The 12,687-nt window shown below is 33.6% G+C and overlaps 1 pseudogene; it reads right to left on the bottom strand.

The window, feature by feature from the left end:
- Window positions 1–275: 275 nt before the first annotated feature.
- On the bottom strand, window positions 276–8,275 carry LOC129901656 (tRNA (guanine(37)-N1)-methyltransferase 2-like; annotated as a pseudogene).
- Window positions 8,276–12,687: the final 4,412 nt, after the last annotated feature.

Here is a 12,687-nt window from a genome sequence, read left to right as displayed (position 1 = left end):
AAAACGAAATGAAGAATTATTCAAAACAACTAATCTCTTTTTTAAAAAAATATAAATAAACCAGTACAAAAAAAAAATTCGCAATAAACTGTAAATATTACCATATACCAACAAATGAAGAGTACAAAACTAAGAGCATCTAGTGTCTCTGCCACCTTCTAGGAAGAGTGCAGGGGATAACCAGACTGTTTACCTTAAAATTGGAACAATTGAATCTATATGAGATCAAGAACACGCATCATGATCTAACTCCTTTTTAGGTTCGTTTACCAGTGATTTGAATATTGATTAGTTGTTAAAGAGAGAGAAATGAATGGAATTAAATGCAGTAAAGAGCAAGGCATGTAGATCCCAAGTGTTACAATGTGTTAGCAAGAGTGTCCAAGAACTCAAACAAAGTAAAAGTAGGGTATGCAACAACTCGACCAACAGATACACAAAAGCATTTTACAAACAAATTTCCAGTTTGTAGGAATCCAGCTACGAAGATTCATTTTGTTTCATGATTCTCGCCCTGAGAGTGAAGAGTTATATCATTGTTTATCCTAATCATCAATGCATGTTTCTTCCGGTAATCTGAAGCTTAAACAAAACATAGCCTGCATAACATAGGAGAAAGAACAGCTCAGGGACATAAACGCACATGAATATAACCGTAAAGTTGACAAAATGAATGATGCTGAAAGTTGTTCTCTATTGAATTAGTACCTTATTTGGAGCAACATCTCTAACCCTGTGAAATATAGGGTTTTAGACTCTGGCTCCCAGGGCAGACTCTACCACCTGCAACTTAACAAATTGAGAAGATCATACGAGGGAATGTAGACTAGCTGAAATAAATGAAAGATGGGAATAAGTACATTGTGAAGGTAGATTTAATAGGTACATTGCAAATCATTTCATGTCATGCACTTGTTCCATTGTATTATCGATGATATTATCCAAGTAAATTTCAAATAAGCCTGGGGGCAGCAATTGAACATGTAAGAGCGTGGCTTTCATCCATCCCAAAGTTGATAAGTTTTTGGTTTACTGACGACGATAGTCATTTGATTTCATTTATTTTCCTGACATGAAAATTAGGAGAAAGAGAGGGGGGGGGGGGGGGGGAAGATTGCTGTCAATAAATCTCATAACGAGCAAAAGGTTATTACTAACTTATTCAGTGAGTAGTTTAACATTTTTGTGCTTTCAACAGTCTGGAAAGAGAAGAAGAGAGATTTAAAAGGCTTTAGTACAACCTTGCAATGTTAGCCTAAGAGAAGAAGAGAGATTTAAAAGGCTTTAGTACAACCTTGCAATGTTAGCCTATGTATTAATACCACAGTGGCCTCCTCTTAAATGGATTATTCTTATTAAGTTCACACTTAATATGAACAATCTCAAGAACCTTATGTTAAACCAAATACAATGTATTCAGACCACACCTAATTGCTATACAACTCTTTGAGTAAGTCAACTGTCAAACGGAAAAAGAAAGTCGAAGGAGAACAAATTAATTGTTGGACAAGGTAATACCGAAATTATGTAGTCTTCTGTTTCACTAGCCCGTATGAAGCAATAGCAGTAAATCCAGGGTAAAGATGCCTTCCAGCATCTCCTTCTAATAAGGCATTTAAAGGCATCTACGAAAAGAAAATAAACTATCAATTGCCTTCGGAATTATAATACATAAGCAAATATCAGTGTCTGACGACGAGACAAGAAGTTCTGTTTAACAGCTTTAAAACACAAGGTACTTACCGAGAAAATGCATTCACAAGACACAACTATAACCTGCTATAGGGCTGAGGGTAACATCAGTTCTATTTTTATTCCAGTAAGAGGTGACTTAGTTGAAACAGAGCATGCTAAGTACAACAAATGGATTTGATTGACACAGTTTATTGCATCACAAACTATACTACGTTCATAAACTTGGTAAATGCATCACAGCATGAGCTGATTGGTGTCAAGATTGGTTATGACTATTGGGCAACAATTCTATTGACCTATCTCCAAAAAGTAACATTTTTCAGGATTTTGCCTAAAGTTGGTGTTGTTAGAAGCCATGGGCATGTTTCTCACATTTCCCTCTTATGGGAGCTTGTAAATTGGTTCGATTCTACTATTAAAGACACAAGGTCAAAGTATTAGCAGTGATGCTTAAAACCCTGCCAAAATTGTATTGGATTCTTGCACTATGATCTATCTACATATAGTATTAGAAAGAGACGTTCACCAAACTTGGATAAACACAGCTGACAAGCAGATAACAGTTGACCTCAGTTCGATGATATGATGTTGAGAGGAAATATGGTCATAGTAGATTTACCAAGAAACTCCAGAGCAGAAGCTGGTAGGTTCATGATCACATGGTCCACATGCTCTGAGGGCTTTGTGTTCAATGACTCAGAACCCTTCACTCTCTTATTTGGACCTCTTTTTTTCCTACCAGCAACACAAACACCTTCATTGACTGCAGGTCTGCCTTCTCCCTCTAATCCACCAAATGAACAAATCCAGTTACTTGTGCTCAAAGCATCCCATAAGCATGGTATTCACAGAAACATTGGATTCAGCATTTGGATGTTAATAAACAGAAAACTCTATAAATTATATACATCACCAATTTCCACTAAGTAGACTAGAGTATATATCATTTCTTTACCAGCTTCACCTTCTTGAGAACTCTCCGCACATCTTTTCACAGAAGTCACACTCATATTTTCCATCACAGATGAGTCCCTAAGTCCTGCAATGTTGCATGACGTTCTGTCAGGTACTTCTTTGACCTCACCTGCAAGGGTGGGTTCAGATTAATGAATGAGATGCTTTGGGAGTAAGAAAACAAGCATATTACTGAATAGTTCACATAAAGTCTTTGGATAGTTTCTCCCTATGTGCTTGTCCACTGAATTTCATGGAGCAATCGATCTCAGCTTCTATATTTCTTCCATTGCAGGGTGCAGCAATGAGTTGAGAAATAAATTTCCTTGCATCCATATTGTATGGGAAAACTAGATGATCAACCTTGTTGATTTCAGCATTAGTTTTGAGATAATGAATGCTGTCTGGGTTCAAATCATTTGCATACACCGCACATCCTTTCTGTGCTGCAGGAATAGCAAAAGGATCAATGCCAACAAACATATCACATACCGTCTCCCCTGACTGGAACTTTGAGACCAGCCTTAAATGCTCATGTTCTAGTCTAGAATTCCCATACACCAAGCTATAATCAAGCTTGAAAGTTGCTCCGTATTGCTTCACTTCTGTGACCATATCATCTTTCCCAGCCAGTATCTCAAATTTTGGCACACGAAATTCATTGGTAATGGTTCCAACTTTATTTACAACTGTCTGGATCCTGGGATAGTTTTTCTGCAAGTATCAGGAATGAATATCTTTATTGAAATTCGGAAGACTAGCGACTTGGGAAAAGCAGAAACAAGGTAGAATCCTCTCAGTAAAAGAAAGTGAAATAATGATATAAATATCATCACATGGATGCCTGGACATAAAGTGAAGGAGATGGAAGGAGGCAGTCTGGCCCTAATGCAAATGAGTTAAAATCAAGTGCTTGGAACCAAAGATAATGTTAAGGAAAAGGAATTCATTCAGAAAGAAAGACCCTTAGTTTAGGAAAAGAAAAATGAAATATCTCATTCTCATGAATTAGTTTAAAATACTACAGGTGGAGAAGTTAAATATGATGCTTAACAACTTACAAATGAAAACATTTACATTGCACAATAGCAGAGATTCATTATAAGATGAATTTTGAAAGAAAACCAACAGTACTTTTACTCCTTTTTTAGGGAAATAGCTAAATGGAAGATGCACTGATTGAGGCCATAAATTAGAAAACATACATCATAAATAATTTTGCCAATCACATCCTTGTAAGGAAGAAGTTCATCAGTTATATTCAAATGAGCAATGTGACCTGCACAAATATTTAGTCAATTAATTAGGGAACTCTGTTGGAAGATCAGAGTGTTGAAATTTCTGACTTAGAATTAAAGAAGCATAGAAATTTAGTTAAGGTTAAGAGACACACAAAACTTGAGCCGAGGGTCTTTCTGGAAACAGCCTTTATACCTCCACGAGGTCAGTGGCGGAACCAGGAATTTTATGAAGGGGGTTCAAAAAAAATTAAACACGCTAATCAGAAAAAAAAATGTGCTTATTAGGATTCGAACCCGCGAGCTGAGACAAGCTAAGGCAAAATATTGAACCCCATTTGCCACTGAGCTAGTCCTTTGGATTATGCTTAGGGGGTTCAATGTTAAATATATACACATAAATTAAAAAATTTATCTTATATATACAGTGTAATTTTTTAACGAAGATGGTTCGAATGAACCCCCTCACTTGCACGTGGGTCCGCCCCTGCACGAGGTAGTGGTAAGGTCTGCGTACATTCTACCCTCCCAGACCCCATTTGTGGGATTTCACTGGGTATGTTGTTGTTGTTGTTGTAATGACACACAACACAAGATTCTCTATAACCTATTCAGAGAGTATAGAGAAGATAAGTAGAGAAAAATGTTGGATTAAAATACTTAACTATTGTCTCAAATGATGATGGTACTTCAAGGCCAGGGGGCAGAATCTGCTTTAATATATGGTCTGTAAAGAAGTTCCAGTTATAAAGTAGCAATTGGTGAAAATAAGCCAACTAGTAATATCAATCTCAAGTATTGGATAAAATACACACATAGTATACGTACAAACTCAAGAAACACTGCTTTTAATAATATTACATGGCTTAAGTGTTATACATTATCTAGGAAGGCAAAGCCTGCAAAGATGAACTTCTAAGGTATTTAAGATACATAAAACAACACACAAAATATTTATCTGATCATTGACAAGAAAAATATGTTTTAAACTACATTTCTCCTCCTATATTTTTTTTTTTTGATAACCGTGGAGTCCAGGTCAGCTGCGCACACCTGAACCAATTCCACGGGATACCTCATACATGTCATCTCCCACCAACATTAGTTTACAGATAACTTTGTTTACCAAGGCTAGAGCAAATGGGAAGGAATCAACTAGTGTTTTTGTCTCCTTTGGAATTTGAACCTGAGACCTCATGGTGCTCACCCCACTTCATTGACCAATGGGCCACACCCCTGGGTGCCTTCTCCTTCTATTTTGAATGCTTTTATTGTGTTTAAGTTTGAATCTGAGCACTTTATTATCAATATGTATTTTTTATTATGTGGGACATGATTTTGAGCTAAAGAAGTAATTTGGAGGTAAAACAGATGAGCTTGAACAATGACTCAAGGCACCATAGCAATTTTAGCAATTCACACACAGTTGGGTTGAGCTTGAGTAATGACTCATGACACCTAGCAGTTTTTGTAGTTCGCACTTTGCACATCATGTCTACTTTCATCATTTGTATTCATTATTTCAGTTCAGTTGCTTTACTTGTATATCGTATCTATATTTGTATTGCTATGATGAGGTGTTTGATGCGCTACCAGCGATCTCTAAAGACTTTGATGGGTTGTTATCAGAGAAGCTTGTTTTAACTCAAGATAATCTTTAGAGAAGAGGTATTTTCTTAGCAACGGGTGTTATCTATGTGAATAAGGTCTGGAGTTAATAAACCATCTTTTTCTTTCACTGCAAAGTTGCTAAAGAGTTCTGGGAACTCTTCCTGAACCTTTTTGGTGAAAATTAGGTTATGCCTCCAGATATTAAGAGCCTAATGGATAGCAAGTAAGGACAAAAGATAGCAAAGTTCCAGACACAGTTTTGTAGGACTATTCGTTAAAGAGAAAGAAATAGTGTTTGTTTTGAGAATAAAAAAGCCATTTTCTATTTTTCTGGTGTAATAGGTGTTTATTAGAAAGTATGGACCGGTATCTGAAAGTTTTGGATCTACAAGGAGATATGTAGTAGGAAGCTCTTTGTAGGTGGTGTTTGCTTTTTGGTGTACTCTTGTCTACCTTCTTGGTACATTTTATTCTTAATACTCTTACCTTATCAAAAAAAAGAACCTTAGATTAAATAACTCAGAATAAAGTATTCGACAACACAATCTTAAAGTTGAGAGAGTTAACAAGCTGAAGTTTCACCACAGTGAAAACTCAATTTGCCTGATAGGTCTACTTCCAGAATGGACTGCAATCAAAATTTGCAATTAAGAGTATAGTTCTTTCCTTACTCATTAAAAAAAATATGTTACTGGTTTTGAATTGCTAATCACAGAATACATAATTTTTAGTGTGTTTCTACTTTTCACAGGATACACAATTTTAAGTGCATTTTTACTATTTCCTTTTATTTCAAGTGAGCAACATTTGTAATCGTTAAATGTTACCAAACTAATAGTTCCTATTCTGCTAACATTGTTGATAATGTGTATCCACTATGATTTGGTGCAAATGAATATCACCTCAGAAAAGTTCACACGATTTCAAAAACTATACAGAACGAATAAAAGAGAAAAGCAGAGACATGCATTGGGAAGTGGCGATTGTACTATTGCAAGACAGACATACAATATCAGGAACAGCAAAGAGATAATATGACTTATATTTCAACTTATTTTGGAGGAATCGTTGCTGACCTTCACTCCAATAAGAATAGCCAAGTGTCAGTAAATAGGGAACAACTTCAAACTGACACAGGCCTTTCAGTTCAGCAAGATTTTGAACCGGAATATCAGACAAGTCTGTCACATAATTGGCAAAAAAGTAGGCAAATTAGCAAGATGTTGTAGGTGAGAGTAGCCGGAATGTTACCAGCATTAGACATCCAAAGTTATAACAGTGGCTCCTAGGGTACGACACATGAATGAGAGTATGATGAGAAACAATACAAAAAATGAACAGAATCACAAGTAACAGAAATAGATGACGAGCCTTCATAATGATTAGTGAATGAGTAACAAAGTTACTTAAAAACAATTTGTTAAATAAAATTTCCTGCAACCAATAATTGGTTGAGAACAATTTGACACAGACAATATCCAAACACAACCTTGTTTTAGTTTGGAAAGGAAGGAGGCCTATACCAAGCAGAGAGTAGCATGCTGAAGCAATACACCATTTATCTAAATTCCTGCAATTAGAGCCCATGACGCATCTTGAATTGTCTGAACAGGAAGTCAGAAACTAAAGCAAAAGTATCCATTCCTTAAAGCAAGATGATACCAACAATGACCTTAAAATGGAAGATCAAAACTGCTAAACATAAATATATAAAAGAAGACAATAACTCCTATTCCAAGAGCTTTGTGCTTTCTGATTGTTTTTCATGAAGCCCGAAAAGAACAAGAGAGGCAAGGAAAGGTAAGATTCAGAAGAACACATCTGATTAAGAATGTGAAAAGGCAGACATGAGTTTCCAGTCTAGTTTATCTAAATCAAGGCATGCCATGAACTGTAATCCCACATTATCTTGCCAAAGTTGGCAATGAACGTAATAAATTTTAGCCGACAACAATCTGATCAGCCTATAAGATGCCAATTTTTCATTAATGAGAATCAAGATATTCTAAGTCTTTGTATTATATGTTAATAAACTCATTAGTTGCTTCTCTTTTCCTTTTTATCGCACCATTATGGTGTCCCCATAGCAGATTTTGTTTTCCAAGTCATGAATTGTCGTCGTTGCCACAAATGCTCATGCTCAGGTTTTGATTGGAGAAATAACAAGAAGCTGCTTCCATGCATGAAAGATGTTAAAACTCTCAATCTTAATTGAAAGGAAATTTCACAAGTAACATAAAAACAAATGTTTAACGTCATTTACCTGGGGGTTTTACTTTTTCTGAGAAAATCATGTAACGGATTCTTTTATTTGTTGGATCTTCTGTGATAGGCTTTAAGCGTGGCCTGTCCAATAAATGATGTTTTATCACCAACAACGCAAACAAAAGGTTAAAATGTAGTAAACGAAACCTTCAACAAAGGAGAATGAATGTAGTTATAGAGGCAAGGAAGTAGTACCCGTTGAGTACTTTCATGGCAGCTTTGCAATGTTCCAAGCGCCAATAATTTCAGGTGCATATCAAAATTCCAACTATAAATAATACAGTATGGAGTTCGTGTTAGGATTGAGGTAATGTGAGCTCACATGCTCCGATTAAACATTTAAGCAAACAACTTATGGGCATGACTTGGTAGCAAACATAAGTTTAGGTTAACAAAAATCAACCACATAATAATAATTGGGATTCAATTTACATCAATACAAACTCAAAGAATATATTTTATTCATTGTACCAATTAACTCAACAAACCAATTTGAAACATTTAATTGCATCAACTCACCAAACCCGCCTACTAAAAAAAAATTAAAAAATATAACAATTCTATCACGAATAATGGTTAGCCTTGATTCTTCCAATAAAACCCTCAATAGATGTATTCTATGCCATTTAAATGTACGTGGCATGGCATTAAAATCTCAATTATTATAATAATAAATATATTTAACTATTGTATGATAAATAATTTGTTATTTTTATTTTCCTAACTCCTTTTTTAATTATTTTCAGATTTTCATTTTATGGGAAGACATTTAACGAATTAAAGAATATTAAAGTATATTTTGACATAATATTTTGCTTTTTTCAAAAAGAAAATTCTAATAATTATTTGGTCATTCACTCCAAACTAGGAAAAAAAAAACTACACACACAAGTTTGAACCAGCTTTTAAGTATATAAATAAACTACATAACTTTTACATATTTCAAATGAAATGGATGTTCAAACATTTCAAATATTTTATTCAATTTAATTTTAAAATTATATGATTTTTCAAATATTATCCTATTCATGTCCAATGCCTACAAAGAAAAATTTGTAACAATTATGATCTTAAACACAATATGACATTTATACAACCATAAAAATAATATATCAAAGATAAAAAAAGTAATTGTTTTTTACAAAAATAAAAATGTACTCCCTCAATTTCAATTTGATTGTATTATTTTATTTTTTAGTTTGTTTCATAAAAATATTCCGTTTTATGAGTAGATACCTGCTGAAAATTTGCAAGAATATTTCATGTTTTTATTATTTTTTATCAAAAATATCATGCATAAAAGTTTGTAGGTAACCAACATGTGAATTTAAATTCCCCGAGTAATAATTACCTTACGGAGATTGTCTGTCGAATTTGTTTCGGTAGAAAAAAATATACATTTTTCATCGGATTTTATTTGGTAGAAAAAGTCATAGAAAATTAGATTACATGTGAACTCTTCTCTATCATTTTCAGATAAATTTTTACGGAATTTATATTTTTCTTGTAGTGTATATAAGACATGTGATTGAATAAATGGGTTTGACGACTTAATCAACAAAATTTCCAGTCAAAGTCTTCTATTGGCAAATTTTCCTTCTTGGTCCAAAGGGTGCTCCTTGTGCGTAATTTCCTTCGAGAAATAGTTAGAGAATTTTATTTTTTTAATTGCAGTATATGAAATCAAACCTAATTAATAATGTATATTGAAAGTTCAAGTCATTTGGATACAAAAGGGGGAGCAAGGAGGAGTGAAAAACACAGAACTGGGTGCTTAGCTTATTTAAAATAGTTTATAAGGCGAAAATAATTTATTAAATTTTAAAAAAAAAAATTGGGGTAGCCTAATTTATTTTTTTGATTTATAAGTTATTTTCAGCTTATAAGTTACTTTAGATAAGTTAAATCAAATAGATTCAATTATTTTTTTAGATTTATTTTAAACACAAAATAACTTTAAATTAATTCGTCAAACACTTAAAAAAAACTGAAACAATTTATCAATAACATATAAACTAATTCAAACGGACTATTAGTTAGACTCCAAAAATAAATAAATGATATGGACTGCACTGCTTACATCACCGTTGTCTTGCTATTTCAAAGCTTGACTTCAAAAAAAAAAAAACACGGTATTCTCGTATTTTTGGTGAACAGTAGCCTAATCTAGGAGCACGTTTGGATGGGATTAAAAAAAAATAACTTTTATGTATGAAGTGTTTTTAGAACTTTGAAGTGCTGAAAGTTATTTTTATAAATAAGTAGTTGAGTGTTTGGATAAAAGTGTTTATGTTGAAAATAGTGTTTGAATTTTTGGGTTAAAAGAATAAAAAGGATAGTTTGAGAATTTAGTTAAAATATAAGGGATATAAAAGTAATTTTCATGGTCAAACAAAATGACTTTAAGCACTTAGGAAAAAAAAAGTTAGAAATCATAACTTTTCATTTTTAACTGATTTTAAGAACTTTATGGCTTAAAGTTAGCATTAGGCAAACACGTTCAAAAGCTAAAAAGAGACTTTAAGTTGGTTTTGCCATTCAAATGGGCGCTAGGTCGTTGCGACACGGATTTGCTCGTAGATTTTGTTATTAATATATTTGTTATATTATAATGAAAATCTATTTTGTTTTTTGTTTTTTTTTCAGAAAAGTTAGCATTAGTTATTGACCAAATTACTTCCTTGATAGTTTGCTTATCAGAGAGTTCGTAGGTTTCTTTAAGTCGAGTGTAGAGAAGGGATTCTACTGAGAGAAGCTTTAGCCCTTGAATCATCGTTCCATTTTAGTTGTTATAGTTATTTTTTTTTAGAGTCAAGTTATATGAACTTTGACTAACATTTTAAGACATATTTTTTTATCATATTGATATAAAAAAAATTATAAGTTATAGTACTTTTCGTATAGTTTTTGTATATATAATTTTTTACTTTATAATATTGAGTTAAAGTAATATAATTTAAATTTAAAATTAATCAAATTGACTTTCGAAAAACGCAACATAACAACTAAAATGGGACGGAAGGAATAGTTTTTTTCTATAAATAAAAGGATTTTTATTCGTGGTAGGACATCACTCAAGAGAAAAAAGAATTATTATTTCTTCTCTCTATAATATTCTTCTTTTTATTATTTCATAACATATTTTATTTTAATTGTCTATTTAAGAAAACATTACTTTCTATATTCAATAACTCTTCGAATATAATATTCTTCCTAAAATGATTCACATTATCAGATTCTTTTTTTTATTTTTTATTCGGTATCTAATATCTGTATTGAGGTTCGATTAATTTGAATTCATGTCAGGTAGGATCGCATTCCGATATAGCCGGTCTCAGCATTTTTTGTTGCACTATTTATTGTGCATCTTTTTCATAAACTTGTATCATTCTATGTTACTATGCTACCACAATTTACTAGTCTTATAAATCCAACACAATGCCCTCGCGATAGTAAGAACTAAGCACCTAAAGGCAGTGCTTTGTGAAACCTCAAAACAGAGACTACTTTTTTGCCCCCAATCAAGAGTACAATAAATCTCGACTTTGAATGTCCTTTTTTGCCTTGTCGAACATTAAAATTGAAACCTAGTTTGACCAACAAATATAGACGTTTTCAAATGTTCCAACTTGTAACACAATGAACACAAATCACCTACAATAGTGTAAAGAAATGGATCTAAACTAACTCACAAAGAAAGATTGTCTAAGTCCATATAAAGAGAGCCTCGTTTCAAATAAACCTTCCTAATCAAATTGGAATAATTTTAGCTATTGTTAACGCGGGTCTAGGTGAGCACGTCCCTACGTATTCTGTATGGTAAGAATTCATAACACATTAAGTAAAGTTACGCTGGCTGTCAATGCCTACCACAACTCTCTTGTTTAATAACTAGAATCGATAATGTGAGCAAAGTTAATCTCCAAAGTCCAAAAGGGACCAAAATTTGAAACTAGAATTGTAAACTAGTTCAACTTATACAAGATTCGAGAAGCCTAAAACTTGAGCAAAATTCCCCTTAAGACTCTTCAATTACTACTAATAGTCTACATAGCTTAAAATTTAAATTAAAAAAAAATAAAAAGGTAAAAACTTCACCGGAAAATTGAGTGATCCATCTAACTTACTACTTTGACCGCCGTCTGTTAGGTACAAAGGTTGATCGGATTCTCGATAAAGGCGTCAATGGCTCGAGAATGGAGTCTCGGTATTTGTTGGGCAAAACCTGAATTCTACCCCTTTTTGATCGAACCAACGGATATGAAGATTTATCTTCTACAACTTCCTCGTTATTTCTTCGTTTAAGCTGCTGCTGTTTAGTAGCACTTACGTCTTCGTGGTAGTGCTGTTCATCCATTTTTAATTTCTCTATGGAGTTATCAAGTTTGAAGGTTCTCGTCTGGATCTCTAATTCGGATTTCGGAATTTCGTCTTTAAACTCTCCAAATATCAATGTTGCTGCTTCAATGAGCAAACCCATGAATCCTTGTTCCTCTTTCACTTCCCCCTTTGATTCGCTCCTCTCAGAAACCGCAACCTGCAAAATTTCTACACTTTTACGCGATTTCTCTTCACCCTCATCGTCAGAGCATTTCCCAAAATCAACGCCGCCGCACTCCGCCGCAACGGGACTCTTTTCATCAACCGCCGGTAAATTAAAACCAATGTTCAAGTCAACAGCAAATCCGTTGAGTTTTTGGGAAGGTGGAGTATTATTATTGTGTGGTGGTGGGACAGTGGAGATAATTTTGAGAATCTTTAAGAGACAATTCTGCGCTTTTGAACAATTAATACGTTGCGTTTCGCTACATAAAGAGGAACAATTTTGATCGGAATCCATTGTTTTACCGATCGAAATCAAAAGTTTTAGAGGTACCTTTTCGACCTCTCTAACGAAAAGTCGCAAAAAAATAAAAACAGAGAG

Source organism: Solanum dulcamara, chromosome 8, assembly GCF_947179165.1.
Source record: "Solanum dulcamara chromosome 8, daSolDulc1.2, whole genome shotgun sequence".
Classification (NCBI taxonomy): domain Eukaryota; kingdom Viridiplantae; phylum Streptophyta; class Magnoliopsida; order Solanales; family Solanaceae; genus Solanum; species Solanum dulcamara.
Note: the sequence above shows the minus strand (reverse complement) of the source record. Positions and strands in the feature narration are given on the sequence as shown.